The following is a 14,000-nucleotide window of genomic DNA, read 5'->3' on the forward strand; positions in this document are numbered from 1 at the left end:
TGAACCACATATGCTGGAATAGAATTTATCCTCAGAAGCAAAAAAATGTGATTTAGAAAGACCAACAGTGTAAATGTGGTCAGAACCTTACTAGCCTCTTTTAATGAAATAATAAAGTTACATGACATAATGATTGCTAGGCTATTATGTCAAGGCTTAATAAGTCAACAAAAGTCTATTAAAGGTGTAACTTCTGGATATGTTATGGAAAGTAATTGGTGCTACAGTATAGGATGAAAATTGGGCTTAGAAGAATTTTATTGTATAGTTTTCATTGGTCCCCAACAGGAAGCCATCACATGCTAGCCAAGTACACAAAAGAAAATACCAGATGGGCAAGACTTAGAAGACAAAGACTGGTGTTGAAACTAAGGACATCCTCTTTACCAGGTTTCCGTTTCCATAGTGAAGGCAAAGGAGGACAAAGTAAAATATTTGGGATGGGTTAGTCTGAATAATTCTGGCAAGCCTTGTCTTACAAGGTGGTTCTCTAGTTGCCTGGTTCCTGGTCTCAGGATGATTTGTGACAAGAAAAGTATGGCTTATTTATGAGAGTCAGATGAGGAGGTAGTTGTGGTATAAACTCTGGAATGAGTGATTTGCACACAAAAAGAAGACCTTTGAACAAGTTGATATCATCTTTAGAAATTAGCTAGCCTGGAGGGCCATTTCTCTTCTAGTTGGGGTAAGACTTCACATGTCCAAGCATAGATAATATGGAAAATAAAGTTAATGTAGTTGGATCTGTGATAAATTGAAGCCAAACAAACAAATACTGCACAAAGTTTGAGTACAAAGAGCACATATCATTTATTTCTCAATATGTTCAGAGTTGCAAATGTCTCACTGTTTTTTTTGTTTTAATTCACTCAATTTAATGACATTGGTTTTACAATAATAACATAAAATGCACAAAAAGAGAGTGGCCATAATTTAAACATGTCAATGACTATATATTATTTTTAAATCACTGATATGTCTATAAGGTTACCTTACTCTATATAGTTAAAGAAAATCAAATTTTGATAACGAACTAAATTAAGCTAACACAACTGCTGGGATTCATGGCATTCATATTCAAATTGCAGGGTAATTTCACAATGGGAATTTACAGGTGAAATATCTACTTGGAAATATATCTGCAATTCAAACAACCCTCCTTGAAACAAGTAAGGAAAATCTACTTTATCTACCACAGCACTTGCTACCTCAACCACAGCATACGGGCTAGGGTCCTCTAGAGGAAGGGAACAGAACTGATAGAATACATCATACATGTTATGGGAGGAACTGTTTATGTAGGCTTCAGAATCAGAGGCTGGGGAGTGTTCTGACCATCTGTGTGCTGAAGAACCGGAGACTATCGTACCTGTTCAGGCCAAGAGCCTGCAAGCCACTGGACAAAATAGACATTGCAGCACCAATCTGATACCAAAGGGCTAGGAAACTCCCTGGAGAGGTGCTGGTGTGTCTGCCAGGAAAACTGAGAAACCACAGTCCGATGTCGCCCACGAAAAAAGAAAACCATAGAGCCGGAGGTTTAGCTCAGTGGCACCAATGCCTGCCTAAAAAAAAGGCATTAAAATGATAAATTAGAGACATTTATAGCTAAATGGATGCATATTGAGGTGATACTCATAAGCGATATAAATAGAACACACACATGTAAATATAAAATTAATAAAATATGTATAATAAATGTATACAATAACATATAAATAAAATTAATAAAAGATTGTGATACTGAGTTACTGAGCATTCATAAGTGACATAATCAATTTTTGATTACCCCTGTTATTTTTACAAGATAGTCTCATGGCAACCATCTAAAAAAGACTTTGATGACCGAGTTTCCTGGTGAAGAAACTGCTGTGTAAGGTTGAATAATTTTTTTCAAGTCTCGCAGTTAGTAATGGATGAAGTTAACTTTTGAGTTCTGATGACAGTTGGATGAATGAGGACTGAGGTACCTCAGCCAGTTTTTAAATGGCACTGTTCCTGCCAGAAGCTACCTTGGAAGAGGGAGAACTTGAGATGATCCTGTATGTTACTTAGAATTTAGAGTGAGGGAGAGAAAGGAGGACATAAAGAGCAAATAACTAGTCTAGTCCTGGTGACTGAAATAATTGAGTCATTATTTCATCTCAGCAGTGACCAGTATTCCTTTGGTTAATATTTTCAGAGATTTGTGGAGGGTCTGAGATGATAAGTGATTGTAAATCTTTTCTTGATAGTCACTATTGCTAAATACAATTTGGAATGAGAACAGAGTGCATTTGAAAGATGTTAGCTCTTCCAGTTTACCCTAACCATATCTGAAAAAGCCTAGGGAGCATAGAAAAAAATCCGAGGGCTTTCCTTTTTCATTTCAGTGACTGATAGAACAAAAAAGGAAATGATTTAATTTCAGTGAAATACAGCGAGTTTCATTTCAGGGACTGAAAGATTTGTCTCTCTGTCAGGGAAGGTGCACTTCCAAACCTTAATTCCAATCCCACCATGTGCAGACAGAAACATTTGTGGCAAACAGCAGAAATAACCAAAATTGCTGAGAGATATAGAGACTTGCTCACAGTATAATGCAGCAGTAAGTGTCAAGGCGTGTGTCATAAAACAGCTTGTGAGTGACTAGAAGTGGAGGCTTCGGAATCAGCCTTTGGCATTCAGCGCATCAGTGATTTGTTGCCATTAGTAATAGAGTGGAGGAACTTGCCAGATGAATATCTCAGGAGGGAAAACAGCAGCCAGCAACATCTGCCTAGGGTCTGTTTAGCAGCAGAGGATCAATCACTTCTGCTACTTTCTCACAAAATAAGCCTTTTTTTTTTTCCAAGGTGGCTGCTTGCCATTTCCAGAGAAGGAGATCTTCTCCTAAAAAAATAACCAACAAAAAGTAAAGCAAAGGAATTTTAGAAAGACTGAATGCTGTTTTTTAAAGAAAAAGAGAAGTCAGTTTGCTTTCTAAAGCAAGCCACTGTGACAGCGCTCTATATGTGTGTGTGTACAGTCCCTCTGTCACCTGCTGGACTTCTCCTGCAGTGGCGCCACTTTTACTGATTTTAGCGGAGAGAGAGTTTGGGTGATGTCACACATGAAGCCCCACACAGAGGGAGTTCAATGGTGATGACACGTGTAGTTGTTTCAAATTATCCTCTAAGTTTTAAAAATGGGAAAATAGGAGTGGTCTTTGTTCTGTCTAGTCAATTAAACGTCTTTATCCTGTCTAGTCCATTAAACATTCTTTGCCATAAAACCTTTTAAACTTTAGAATTATCAGTGGCTATTGAGTTCCAAAGATAGCATGGTGTTCATGCACTTGTGTCTCCTCCTAATCTTATCTCACTGGCTTCCATATAACAAATGTATCACTTTTGATAAACAATAAGGCATTCTTTTGTCTACTCATAAGATATGGAGAATGGATTTTCCATTTGACATGTAGAGATATTCTCATAGCAGCCATTGGTGAGTCCACCCTTAGTACAAGTCTCTTTTAAGAAATGGGTATGCTATTTTTAGACTCTTTTTAACTCCCTTCATTTTCCCCTCCCCACTTCATAACTCCCCCACAAAGAGAGAAAGAATGGAAGGAACAAAATAGAAATAAAGCTCTTGTGAGCAGGCATAGGAAGAAGGGTTGAAGGAAGGGGAGGAGAAAGGGGGAAAAAAAAGAGTTAATATATATTCTGTATGAGCACAGATTCCCCATGATAAGTGTGACCATAGTGTGTGGCAAACATGTGCTAATAAAATAAATAAATAAAATAAAAGAGAGTGGAACATGCTAGACTACTCTGCACCAGCCACACACTCACTGTTGAATTCCCAAGCACTGACATTCTGTGGTGTGTCTAACTAACACATTTTCCTGTAGTATTTGGTTGAATATAGTAAATTCTAGACAAGGCTGTGTGCCGGTTGCTTACTCTACTTCACTCTTATGTAATTTACAATAATCAAAATGGAAAAAGGTATTCAGAATTGGGGAAAGTATATTGAGAAAGGTGAATGTGGATGGCAGAACTGCAACATATACTTTGGAAGAGGAACCAGAAATGCAGGGAGTAGGGAGTAGGAGGGGGTAGGGAAGCAAGTAAGACAAACTCAAAAAAGTAAGTGTCTTTCTTAATTAACCCTGGACAAAAGTGAAGCTTAGCACTAGGCACACAATCTATGGGTCAGAGGAGAAAGGTCTGAGATTGTGTGAGAGAGTCTTGTCCCATTTATTGTACCAATTCAACATATTTGATTATGTTTTATTATGGGTCAGGTACTAATTAAGTGAGGACGTGCAGATGCAAAAGGTGTCACAATCTCTCACGTCGTGTGTTATTGGGCTGATGTGTGACACTGGACAGTAACTATGCCAGCAAAATCATGTCAGTGCTGAGAGATTCTGGCGAAAATGTTTGGATGTGATCGGAGATGAATTTCTAGAGTGTAGGTCTAATCAGGATGGAAATATTTCTCTGTCAATATAGGGGTCCTGCAGTGCTTTCTTGAATACAAGAATAAAATTATTATACTTCTTATTTTCAAGTATTTTTTGCTCTACATATCTTCAGTTACAGAATAAAAAGTAAAGTTGCCTCAAAGAGTCTTTAAGTACTAAAAAAGAAGAAGAAGAAGAGGAGGAGGAGGAAGAGGAGGAGGAGGAGGAGGAAGAAAAGAAAGAAGAAGAAGAAGAAGAAGAAGAAGAAGAAGAAGAAGAAGAAGAAGAAGAAGAAGAAGAAGAAGAAGAAGAAGAATCATGGCCATAGGGCCATATTGAATATATCCTATGTAGTCTCCAGTACTACTTTGACTCTCTGGAAAATTTAGATTTAAGAGCTATTATGTGAATTAATATTATCATATTAACTGAGCACATACCACAATCGTGTTTTGTGCAGTTGTAGGCATCTTGGAATTCTAATACAGTTTAACAAAACAATTATGCTTGGACTGAAGTACTGTAGGAGCAGATAATACAGGGATGAAAAGTATTGGCCAGTGTTTCCCGCGCAAGGGCAAAATACCCAACCACCCACAATTTCGAGGAGAAGTTCAATCTGGCTAATATGTATTTCTTAGGATTTAGTCCAAGGTTTTCTGGTCCCAGGGCAGAAGCTGTGTGGTAGAAGGCACAGGGCAGAGGAGAGATGTTCAAGCAACCGCAGCCAGCAAGGAGGAGCCGGATGGAAACTTCCAGGTCCATTCCCAGCAGCCCCCTCTCCAACAAGGCCCCGCCTCCCACAGCATAGCGAATTCTGATCTCACACCAGGTTTAATCTGCGGAAGGGGTGGTGGGGTCAGCCTCCTCCCGAAAGCCCCCCTCTGACTACACACGACTCTTGGGGGACACGACATGACTCTGGTTTTCTGTTTTGGTTTGCTGCCTGGAATAGATGTAAAAAAGAATCCTAATCCAGAAAAAAGCATGCGCTAAGAAAGTCTCTTAGGCAAAGAAGAGGGTTGTAGCTTTTTGAACAATTATTTCACAATTGTTACGAAACTTTTGGTTGCATATCATGAAATTAATTTTCTTGGGAAATTATTGCCTATTTAAGAATATCTTTCATTATTCATAAGATGTGATTTTTTTTTCTCTTAAGGTTATTTAGTCCTTGAAAAACCCCTAAAAGCGAATTTCAACGTAATTCACCACATGAAAAAAATTCAGATGATTATGTAACATGGACCCTGAGTCCGAGCCCATTTTCTTTTTAAATCTTCTGAGTTACGTTTAACACAGCTAATGAAACACATTAGAGGAAAACACTTCATTTGTAGCCCCCCCCACGTTGCAATAGCTCAAAATAACGAGATACCCAGTAACTATAAAATAGGAGAGGTTGACACTGGGAATATCTTGTTTTTAACTGATATTATTAATATGTCATTACTTGCCTTTATGACTTAGATGACACAAAAAAGGTTTATGATTATTCCACATAAATCATAGAACTGCAGCACCAGTCCTTATATGAACATGGGCACGCTGGTTGTTCCTATCCCTCAAAGTCCTTACTCATAAAAGCTAGACACCGATACCCTAAAAAATCATTGTTTTGAGGGAAAGCATGGCTGCTTCTCAGGACTTTTTTCTTTGATTTGATTGCCAGGAAGTAAAGTCCTTCTTTCTCCCTTACCCACTGTGCTCTACAGCACTAAGATCAATATCTATAAAATGTTCTCTTATTCCTAAGAGCTTCCCTCTCTCCACTCCCACAGAATTCCCCGCCTCTGAAAGGCACTTTCCACAGCACACAACCATCTCTTGAGTGTATGCTGTGTTTCACTCACCAACGCAGACAAAATCAATTTCTGAGTAACTAAGTTACTAGATGCCAGTTTAAATGTAACTCATGTCCACTAAAACAATTTAAAGAGCTTCTGTTGGAGATATACTTAGGATGGAAAATGTAGCTATTTTGCCCTCTTGAGAAAAGATCTTTTTTATTATTACTATTAACAAAGATCTGTTAATGCATTATATGTTTAAAATAGAATCTTTATTTTGTGATATGAATACAGAAAAATTATGACAAATGTATTTTGTATATTTGTTTAATTAACTAATTACACTATTCATTCTATGTCAATGTTTAATATTTTCTATAAAAAGTGAGAATTATATATTTTTCTTGATTTGATTTGCTGTCATATTTACTTTTCAGATACATTCAAAATATTAGTTATCTGTATTTTAGTTGAGTAGATTCCAATTTTACCTATATGACTGTAAGTACATTTAAATGTTATTACAAACATTATTTTTCTGCTTAAGATATTTAACAAAATGTACAAAAGCTTCCACAAACAATATTACTTTGCATTATTTTACAAGAAATAAATAATAGAAATTATATTTATACCCGATAATATATCTTTATAAATATTTTGTACGTATGAAAATACACATTTCTTTTAAAAATCTGTTATCAGTACCCCTTCTAAAGCTTCAATGTATAGATTTTATAAAAGATATGCTCACTGAACTATACAATATTTTTTAAAATGCAAAATATCTTCCACAGGGCAAAAGACAACATAAACAACAAGAAACTGTCCAACATGTAGCATTAATATGAAAGAGAATATACACTGACAGAAATATACAAATGGTATTTTTTATAAGAGAACATAAAATAAAAACTAAGTTTTAACTTTTGCATTAGTATCAAATTTAAGGAATTTCACATAGAAAAATTGAAATTAAGTTAAATTGGAATTCAAACTACAGTTGTGTGTGCCATTTGAGTCACTACCTGAAGCTCCGGGTTGTGTCTTCTCCACATCTGTCTCCTTGGGAACACAAAGGTGTTTTTACAGACTGATGCTTTTGCAGTTTGTCTTAATAATGAACACATACAGAAATACAGACAGACCAGTTAGCCAGAAGAAGAGTTTAGTCATGAAACTTATTCCACTTTGCTATTTGGAAAAAATACGTGAGGATAAAAGTTATGACACGGAAATTTGTCTTTATGAATACTTTTAATTTAAAAACACAAGTTGACCCGTGGTACATGTAGCATATTTTGGAACAATTACATATTAGTCTGTAAGAAACAAGTGGATCAGAAGGGAACAAAGGTCCAAGTGTTCTCACTGCCAAGGTGAACAAGGATGTATACTTGCTGGCTAAGTAGAGATGAAGGGACCTCCGAGATGTGTGGATTCACATGACAAAGTATGACTCTCCAAATTACGGCCTGGAGGAAGGCAGCCTGCCAACCTTCTCAAACGGGCATATACACGGTAAATTGTTTTCGTACTTAAATCATTCTATGTGTTGATATTTGTTTATTGTATAAAGATATTTGTAACTATAAGGTAAACAATGGAGATATCGGTGGATAAAAGTAATTCTCAAGCAATGATTTGAATTATAAGATAGTATTTTATTTAAACGACATTGATTTAATAGATCTATGAATTTCAATTGATTTCAGATCTGATGACATCTAGACTACGTTCCTTTGTCTAAATGAAACAAGTTTGTAAATGTGTTGAGACTGATGCCAGTGGGAGTGTTATTGGAGAGTCCAAAGTGATCTAACAAAAAAGGCTTAACCAGATGTTTGATGTAGTAAAACAATAAATGTGAAAAGAGTTATAAATAGTAGAACACAAGATTTCTTGAAAGGCCAGATTCTATTTTATGTTTTATTGCATCTTATATCCAATCTGACTCTTTTTTCATCAGAGTTGGAACACTGAGGACAGGGGTGGATACTCACTGCAACGTGAAGTTTTTGTTTGCATTTCTGTCTGTCCTCCACAGTTGTCTAGCTCAGAAGGAAAGGGAAGGGAGATCTGTAGAGCAACCGGTTCCCAAGGACAGCTCCCTGTTCTCCAAGAGAACACATCCCTGTAGTCAACCAGGCAGACTTCATCCTTGTGCAGTGGAACAGAAGTCTACATAATATGACAGAGGCAGGGGTTATCAGAATTAAAATGAGAAATGTGACGAGACCAGAATTGCATCAGGTGACAAAGTCTAAAAATACATGTTGCTCTGTTGAGGTCTCCTTTTAGAGGAGGGGACTCGGGGAGACTACCATGGACACAATGAATGACCAAAAGCTGATGGCTAATGGCAGTTTATTTTTAACGCCGGGTGTTACATACTAGTTTTAAGGCCACACCACAGGCATGATCTCAGCGATTGGTAATAAATATCATTCACAAGGAGGCATGGGTAAGATAAACAGTCAGTCACAAGAAGCGACATGCAGAGATACACTGTTTAAGCTAAGAACATAACATCAAGATAAGACAACATCTGTTTATGACCAAAGGGAGTATAAACTGGGAACAAGAGCAAACACTGAGTTCAGGGGTTGTTTTTAGGTCAAGGAATTTGGCTCTAGCACATTGCCTTCCGGACTTTGGTGCCCCAGTGAGAACCAGCATTCCAGGGCTTGGGGTCAGCACTTTGGCCGCCCGTCCTCTCGTGCCCCAACATTGCTTCTGTAGAAAATGAAATCTGATCAATGATGTTATTTATTGAATACTCGTCTTTATTTTTTTATTTGTATTTTTATTTTTTACTGCATTTCTATTCAGGCTGGGGCTCTGAGTAAAAGATGATTTTTCAGCTTCAAAGGGAATTGATATTTGTGAGGCAAGCTCTGTTAGAAGAAAACTTCAGTTTGGCAACCACCATCAAGAGGGCAGAATTCTGGAAAGTTTGCATCATTTTAATGGCATCTGCCTTCTTCCTTAGAGAAGCCTGTTTCCTCTAGAAGAAGGAGTAGGGCTGGAGCCTTCTCTGTCACCTTCAAACAGAACCAGAAGGGATCATGGACATTGTGTTCTCCACAAAGACATCTGCAGCCAAAGTGCTCTCTAGTGATGACTTTTAATTATGAAATCAAATTATAAGTGTGCTATATTGTATTATCCTTGAGGAAAAAAGAAAACAGTAATCAGAAATAGTATGGAGATGGATAACCGGTACAAGAGAAGGAATTGCACACTTTTTTACATACGATTTGGAGCGGGAAAGAGTCAGTGTTTGCTGGGCTGGGAACCTCCTCTCTCCACTTCCTGAAGACCTCCCTACAATCTAGTCGGAATGAATAGAAACTGACCCATAGCTTACTAGATGCACAGATTGTTATATGTATTCCTTACAGTAGTCCTATGGGATTAATACATTGATGAGGTCAGACACAGAAAGGTACACAAGTACTAAACACTGCTCTGAAAACTCAGATTACCTGGTCCGGATAATTTTCTTGTTCTATGTCATGGGATATTTCAGATGCTCCAGACTCAGTTTCTCTTTGCAAATCTTTATAATTGTTATTATTATATGTAAACTTTGCAAAATAACTGCATTCACTCCAGGGAACTGGTCCACACACACAACCCATCTCAGTCACTTTACCTTCCTTCCCCCCTTCCGTCTCCCCTCATAACTTGGTGCTGGACATTTATTTGCAACCCCACTGCCTAGCTCCTCGGCACTGCTGGGGAAATCAGCATTAGCAGGAATTATGCTGTCATTCAATTTCTCTTTTCTACCTTTCCATTTTTCCCATCTAAACTGATAAGCATAAGAGTGCTGACACCATAAATCCCCAGTGATTATTTTTCCCTTGTAAACAGTAGTATGCCGAGATTAAATGAATTCATGTGCTCAGACTATCTCGGGAGCCATAAAGTACCATGCCAATGTTATGTGAGACTTTGGCTCACCAGTGAGGCGCTGAAAGAATGCCAGATGGCAAATATTAACTAAAGCACTTATGACACCATGGGAGCAGATGCCGAGGGAGAAGAGGGGCTTCCGCCCATGTACTTAGGAAAGTCGAATGAGGAATGACAGCAGGGAAAGGCTGGCCACATGGATGTCCCCGGTGCGTGAGATGAAGACAGAGATTTCTGTATTCTTGGAAGGCTACAGAGTGACAAGGAAGGCAGGTGTGCCTTGACAAGGCTCTGACCAAAGCTGAACGCACTCGTCAACAGAATTTTGTCTGAAGTGGCTGCAGGAATGTAAACACTGTGAACGTCCCCTTGAAGTCAATAACGAGCGCACGTTTTTACTCTGATGGGTGCTCAGGCATAAACGGAAGCAGAAGAGGAAATAAATCATGATGAAGGAACGATCGCAGATGTAACTGCTTTCCAGAATGAAGAGGCCTTTTTCTTTCTGTAAGTTTGTCACCTCGAGAATGCTACGCAGGGCCCCCGGTTTTCCTAAGGCGGGCAGCAATATCTGCCTCAGCAGGTCCCGTGGAGATCTGCGTTGACCGTGGATGTTAAAAATGAACCCCAGAACACAGGTGATGTCCATTTAATAAACTTAAATGTTGACTCCTGAACACTTTTATCTCATATATGTAGTGGGCTACACTTACTAGAGCCATTTGTAACATTTTGGATTTAAATGATTACAAAGTACGCATCTGTTTTAAAACAAATTCACTTAAAATTTTTAATCAATCCTTTTGTGTAGATATACTAAATGCAATCAATTACAATAGTTGTCAAAGTTAAGATTGCAATGGTTTCTAATGTTTAACTTCCCAGTTGTTCCACCCTAATTAATTACTAACGCATGACATTGTCCAACAGAGACAGAAACTAACCATTCGCTGTTAGGTTCAAAATACTGATTCTGAAAGAAATTCTGTGACTGTCAATCACTCAAAGTACGGTAGTAAATGCATAAAATATGGGAAGTCAGAAGTTGTGGTACAAATTTTAATAGGATCCTTGAATTTTTCAGTCTACTTCTATTAGTCCACGCGGACTGTACACAGTGATTACACTCGTCACGGGAGTCAGTGCAGCCCGTGACACATCTTGACTTTTATTTCCCCTTCTTCTCCCCAGCCTTGCCCCTCCTCCATCTCTTGTTTCCCTTCCATTTACGAACTGTTGTCTCCCTGTTTCCTATTGTCTATCTTTTATTTTGGTCTTCAAATTATTCCTACTTTGGGTTTCTCATATAAGAGAAACCATGAGCTATTGAATTTTTAGTTTTTGATTTATTTCACTTGACATTTGAGACCATAGTAGATAATAATAGTAAGCCACATTTTATTTTTTCTATAAGAAGTACTTAAGTCTAATTCATCATCTTTAGTAAAAGCAGCTCTGTTTACTCACTACAAAAGTGAGGACTAGGTAGCACGCACAGAGCGATCGGTCTTTTGATTTAATCAGGGTTTAAGATGCAGGAATGGGGAGAAAGGAAGTTAAAAGTGATAAAGCAGGACTTCAGTATCCACTTTCACAAGCACTGTGACAAATACTCAGAGTGCATAGAATTTTTTCCCATTTTTCTAGACTGGAAAGTAGGTTCAGAAAAGAATTACTGCCTTGGGCTAAGTCACAGAGAGATTAAAAAAAATTTCTTAATGGAACTCTGAAGGTGGTAAAATGTTCACTCAGATAACACTGGGTGTGTGTGTGTGAAGTGTCAGAGGCTGTCCTGGCAGCTTGGTACATGAAGTCAGTAAGGAAACGAAGGTCTTCATTCCACAGAGCTCAATTCATTCAGAGAAGATCGGCAATAAGTAAGTTGACAAATAGCCACCACACATTTTAGCCTGATGAGTGCTAGGCCATAAAAGGGCCAAGAAGAGGGAGCACATCATCGTGAGAAAAGTCACTTTCAATAGTCATGAAAAACCTCTCCAAAATGTGGGGATTCCAGCATCATCCAAGGGACACAAAGGAGAACTTTTACCACAGCTCTTCTTGGCTGAGACCCTGACTAGGAGTGAACTTAGCGTGGTCCAAGGATCTCAAGGTCAGGTTAGTGAGACTACCGTGAGTGAGAAGACTGGTGCGTCAGCCAAGGTCAAAGAAAGAAGGGATGAGTCAGACATGGTCTGACAGATGCTGAACAATCTGAGGCAAAAGATGAAATAATCTGGGTTTCCCTAAGAATGAATTTAGTATCTGATATAATCAATACACCTCAGATTTCAGTATTTCTTTGGTTGGTTATTATATAATTTTTGTTATATCCTTAAAAGAGTATTAATGAACAGAATGTTTGCAGAAGCATACACAGTTTTAAAAGAAAAAGAATTTAGTGACTGCCAGTCAACCCTTGCCATACTTCATAGGAGGCTTTGATGGTCCTATCTGTACTTGTGCAGACAGATTTTTCCTAACTAATTCCAATGGACACAGAGCGGGAAGCTCAGCGGTGTACTCTGCAGGCTTTGGACCTCGCTCACTCACAAATCTGTTTAGCACTGTGCAACACTACGAAACATAAGACAGAGACTCCCTCAGAGCACGGAGGTTCACACGGAGGCTTGAGAATGCGTCCTGGCCCTGTTCTCAGATTGATGCCCTTCCTCTGGGTGCAAGTCCTGTACATCGACAGAAACAAAACAAAAAGGAACAGGAAGCAAAGATTTCTCAGTGGGCTTATCAGGCAGAGGAATGACAAGAACTACCTCTACTCCTACACTGAATGTATGTCTTGTGCACTTCACCTCCAATTTATCATTTGTCTAAGGTTCCTGCTACCTACTAGACACCAAAACCACACATTCGCAGGGTGTTTTCACATAGCCATAAGTTTGCAATATGCTATTCCATCGTCTTACAAAGTAACATTTCAGTGGGCTCAGTGTGCTTCCACTTAGTTATAAATGTGTCTGGTTTCTCATTCCTTATGGCTGAGTAATACTCCATTTTATAAAACAAAAAACCAAACACATCTTCTTTACCAGGTCTCCAGTTGATGGGCATTTGTTTTTTCCCCCAAATTTTAGCTATTACAAATTGTGCCACTATAAACATGAGTGAGTATATATCACTGGGGTGTGATCCTTTTTAATTCTTTTGGGATTATATCCAGCAGGGTCAAATGGGGACTTCTGATCCTAGCTGTTCAAGGTATCTCCATATTGATTTTCATGCAGTGGCGATGGAACAGAGGCTAGGATTTTAATGCAACTGGAGTGTTCCTGTGTCGGGAAAGGTAAAAACATGCCATTTCATACATATAATTACAAACTTTCTGAGTTGAACAGATGGGCTATCTTAGCTTTTTTGTTGTACAGCTGACTCCTGTTGACTGGGGCCTTATCTGCCTACTTTGGTATCAGTTAGCTCTCAACATCGGCTCAGGGGCCATATGGGTTGTGTAGACAAGATTATTATGGTTTTGGTGGAATGTGGTGGTTGTCTTATGTTAGGCAATGTTATGAACTTGTTATTATTTTTCTCAGGACCCTAAGTATGCTTTAAGGAACTGTGTTTGGATGTGATGGTACCAAGAGGTGGACTGTGCTCATTAATTCTGACATGTCAACTTGAGTGGAGTAAGAAAAGCCTGGCGGATTAGTAAGCACACTGGTGGGCTCATGGGCATGGTCACCGTGGTGCGACTTTGGGTGCTTTCTGGTCCCTCCCCTGCTGTCCATGAACTAAGCAGTTTGCTGCACCACACCCTCACACCGTGATGTTTCTGCCTTGGTGCCAGCCGGCCCTGGGTTGAACCCCCTGAAACCATGAACCTAACTATGTCTCTC

The sequence above is a fragment of the Fukomys damarensis genome, unplaced genomic scaffold (assembly GCF_012274545.1).
Source record: "Fukomys damarensis isolate Sample0158 unplaced genomic scaffold, DMR_v1.0_HiC HiC_scaffold_16, whole genome shotgun sequence".
Lineage (NCBI taxonomy): Eukaryota > Metazoa > Chordata > Mammalia > Rodentia > Bathyergidae > Fukomys > Fukomys damarensis.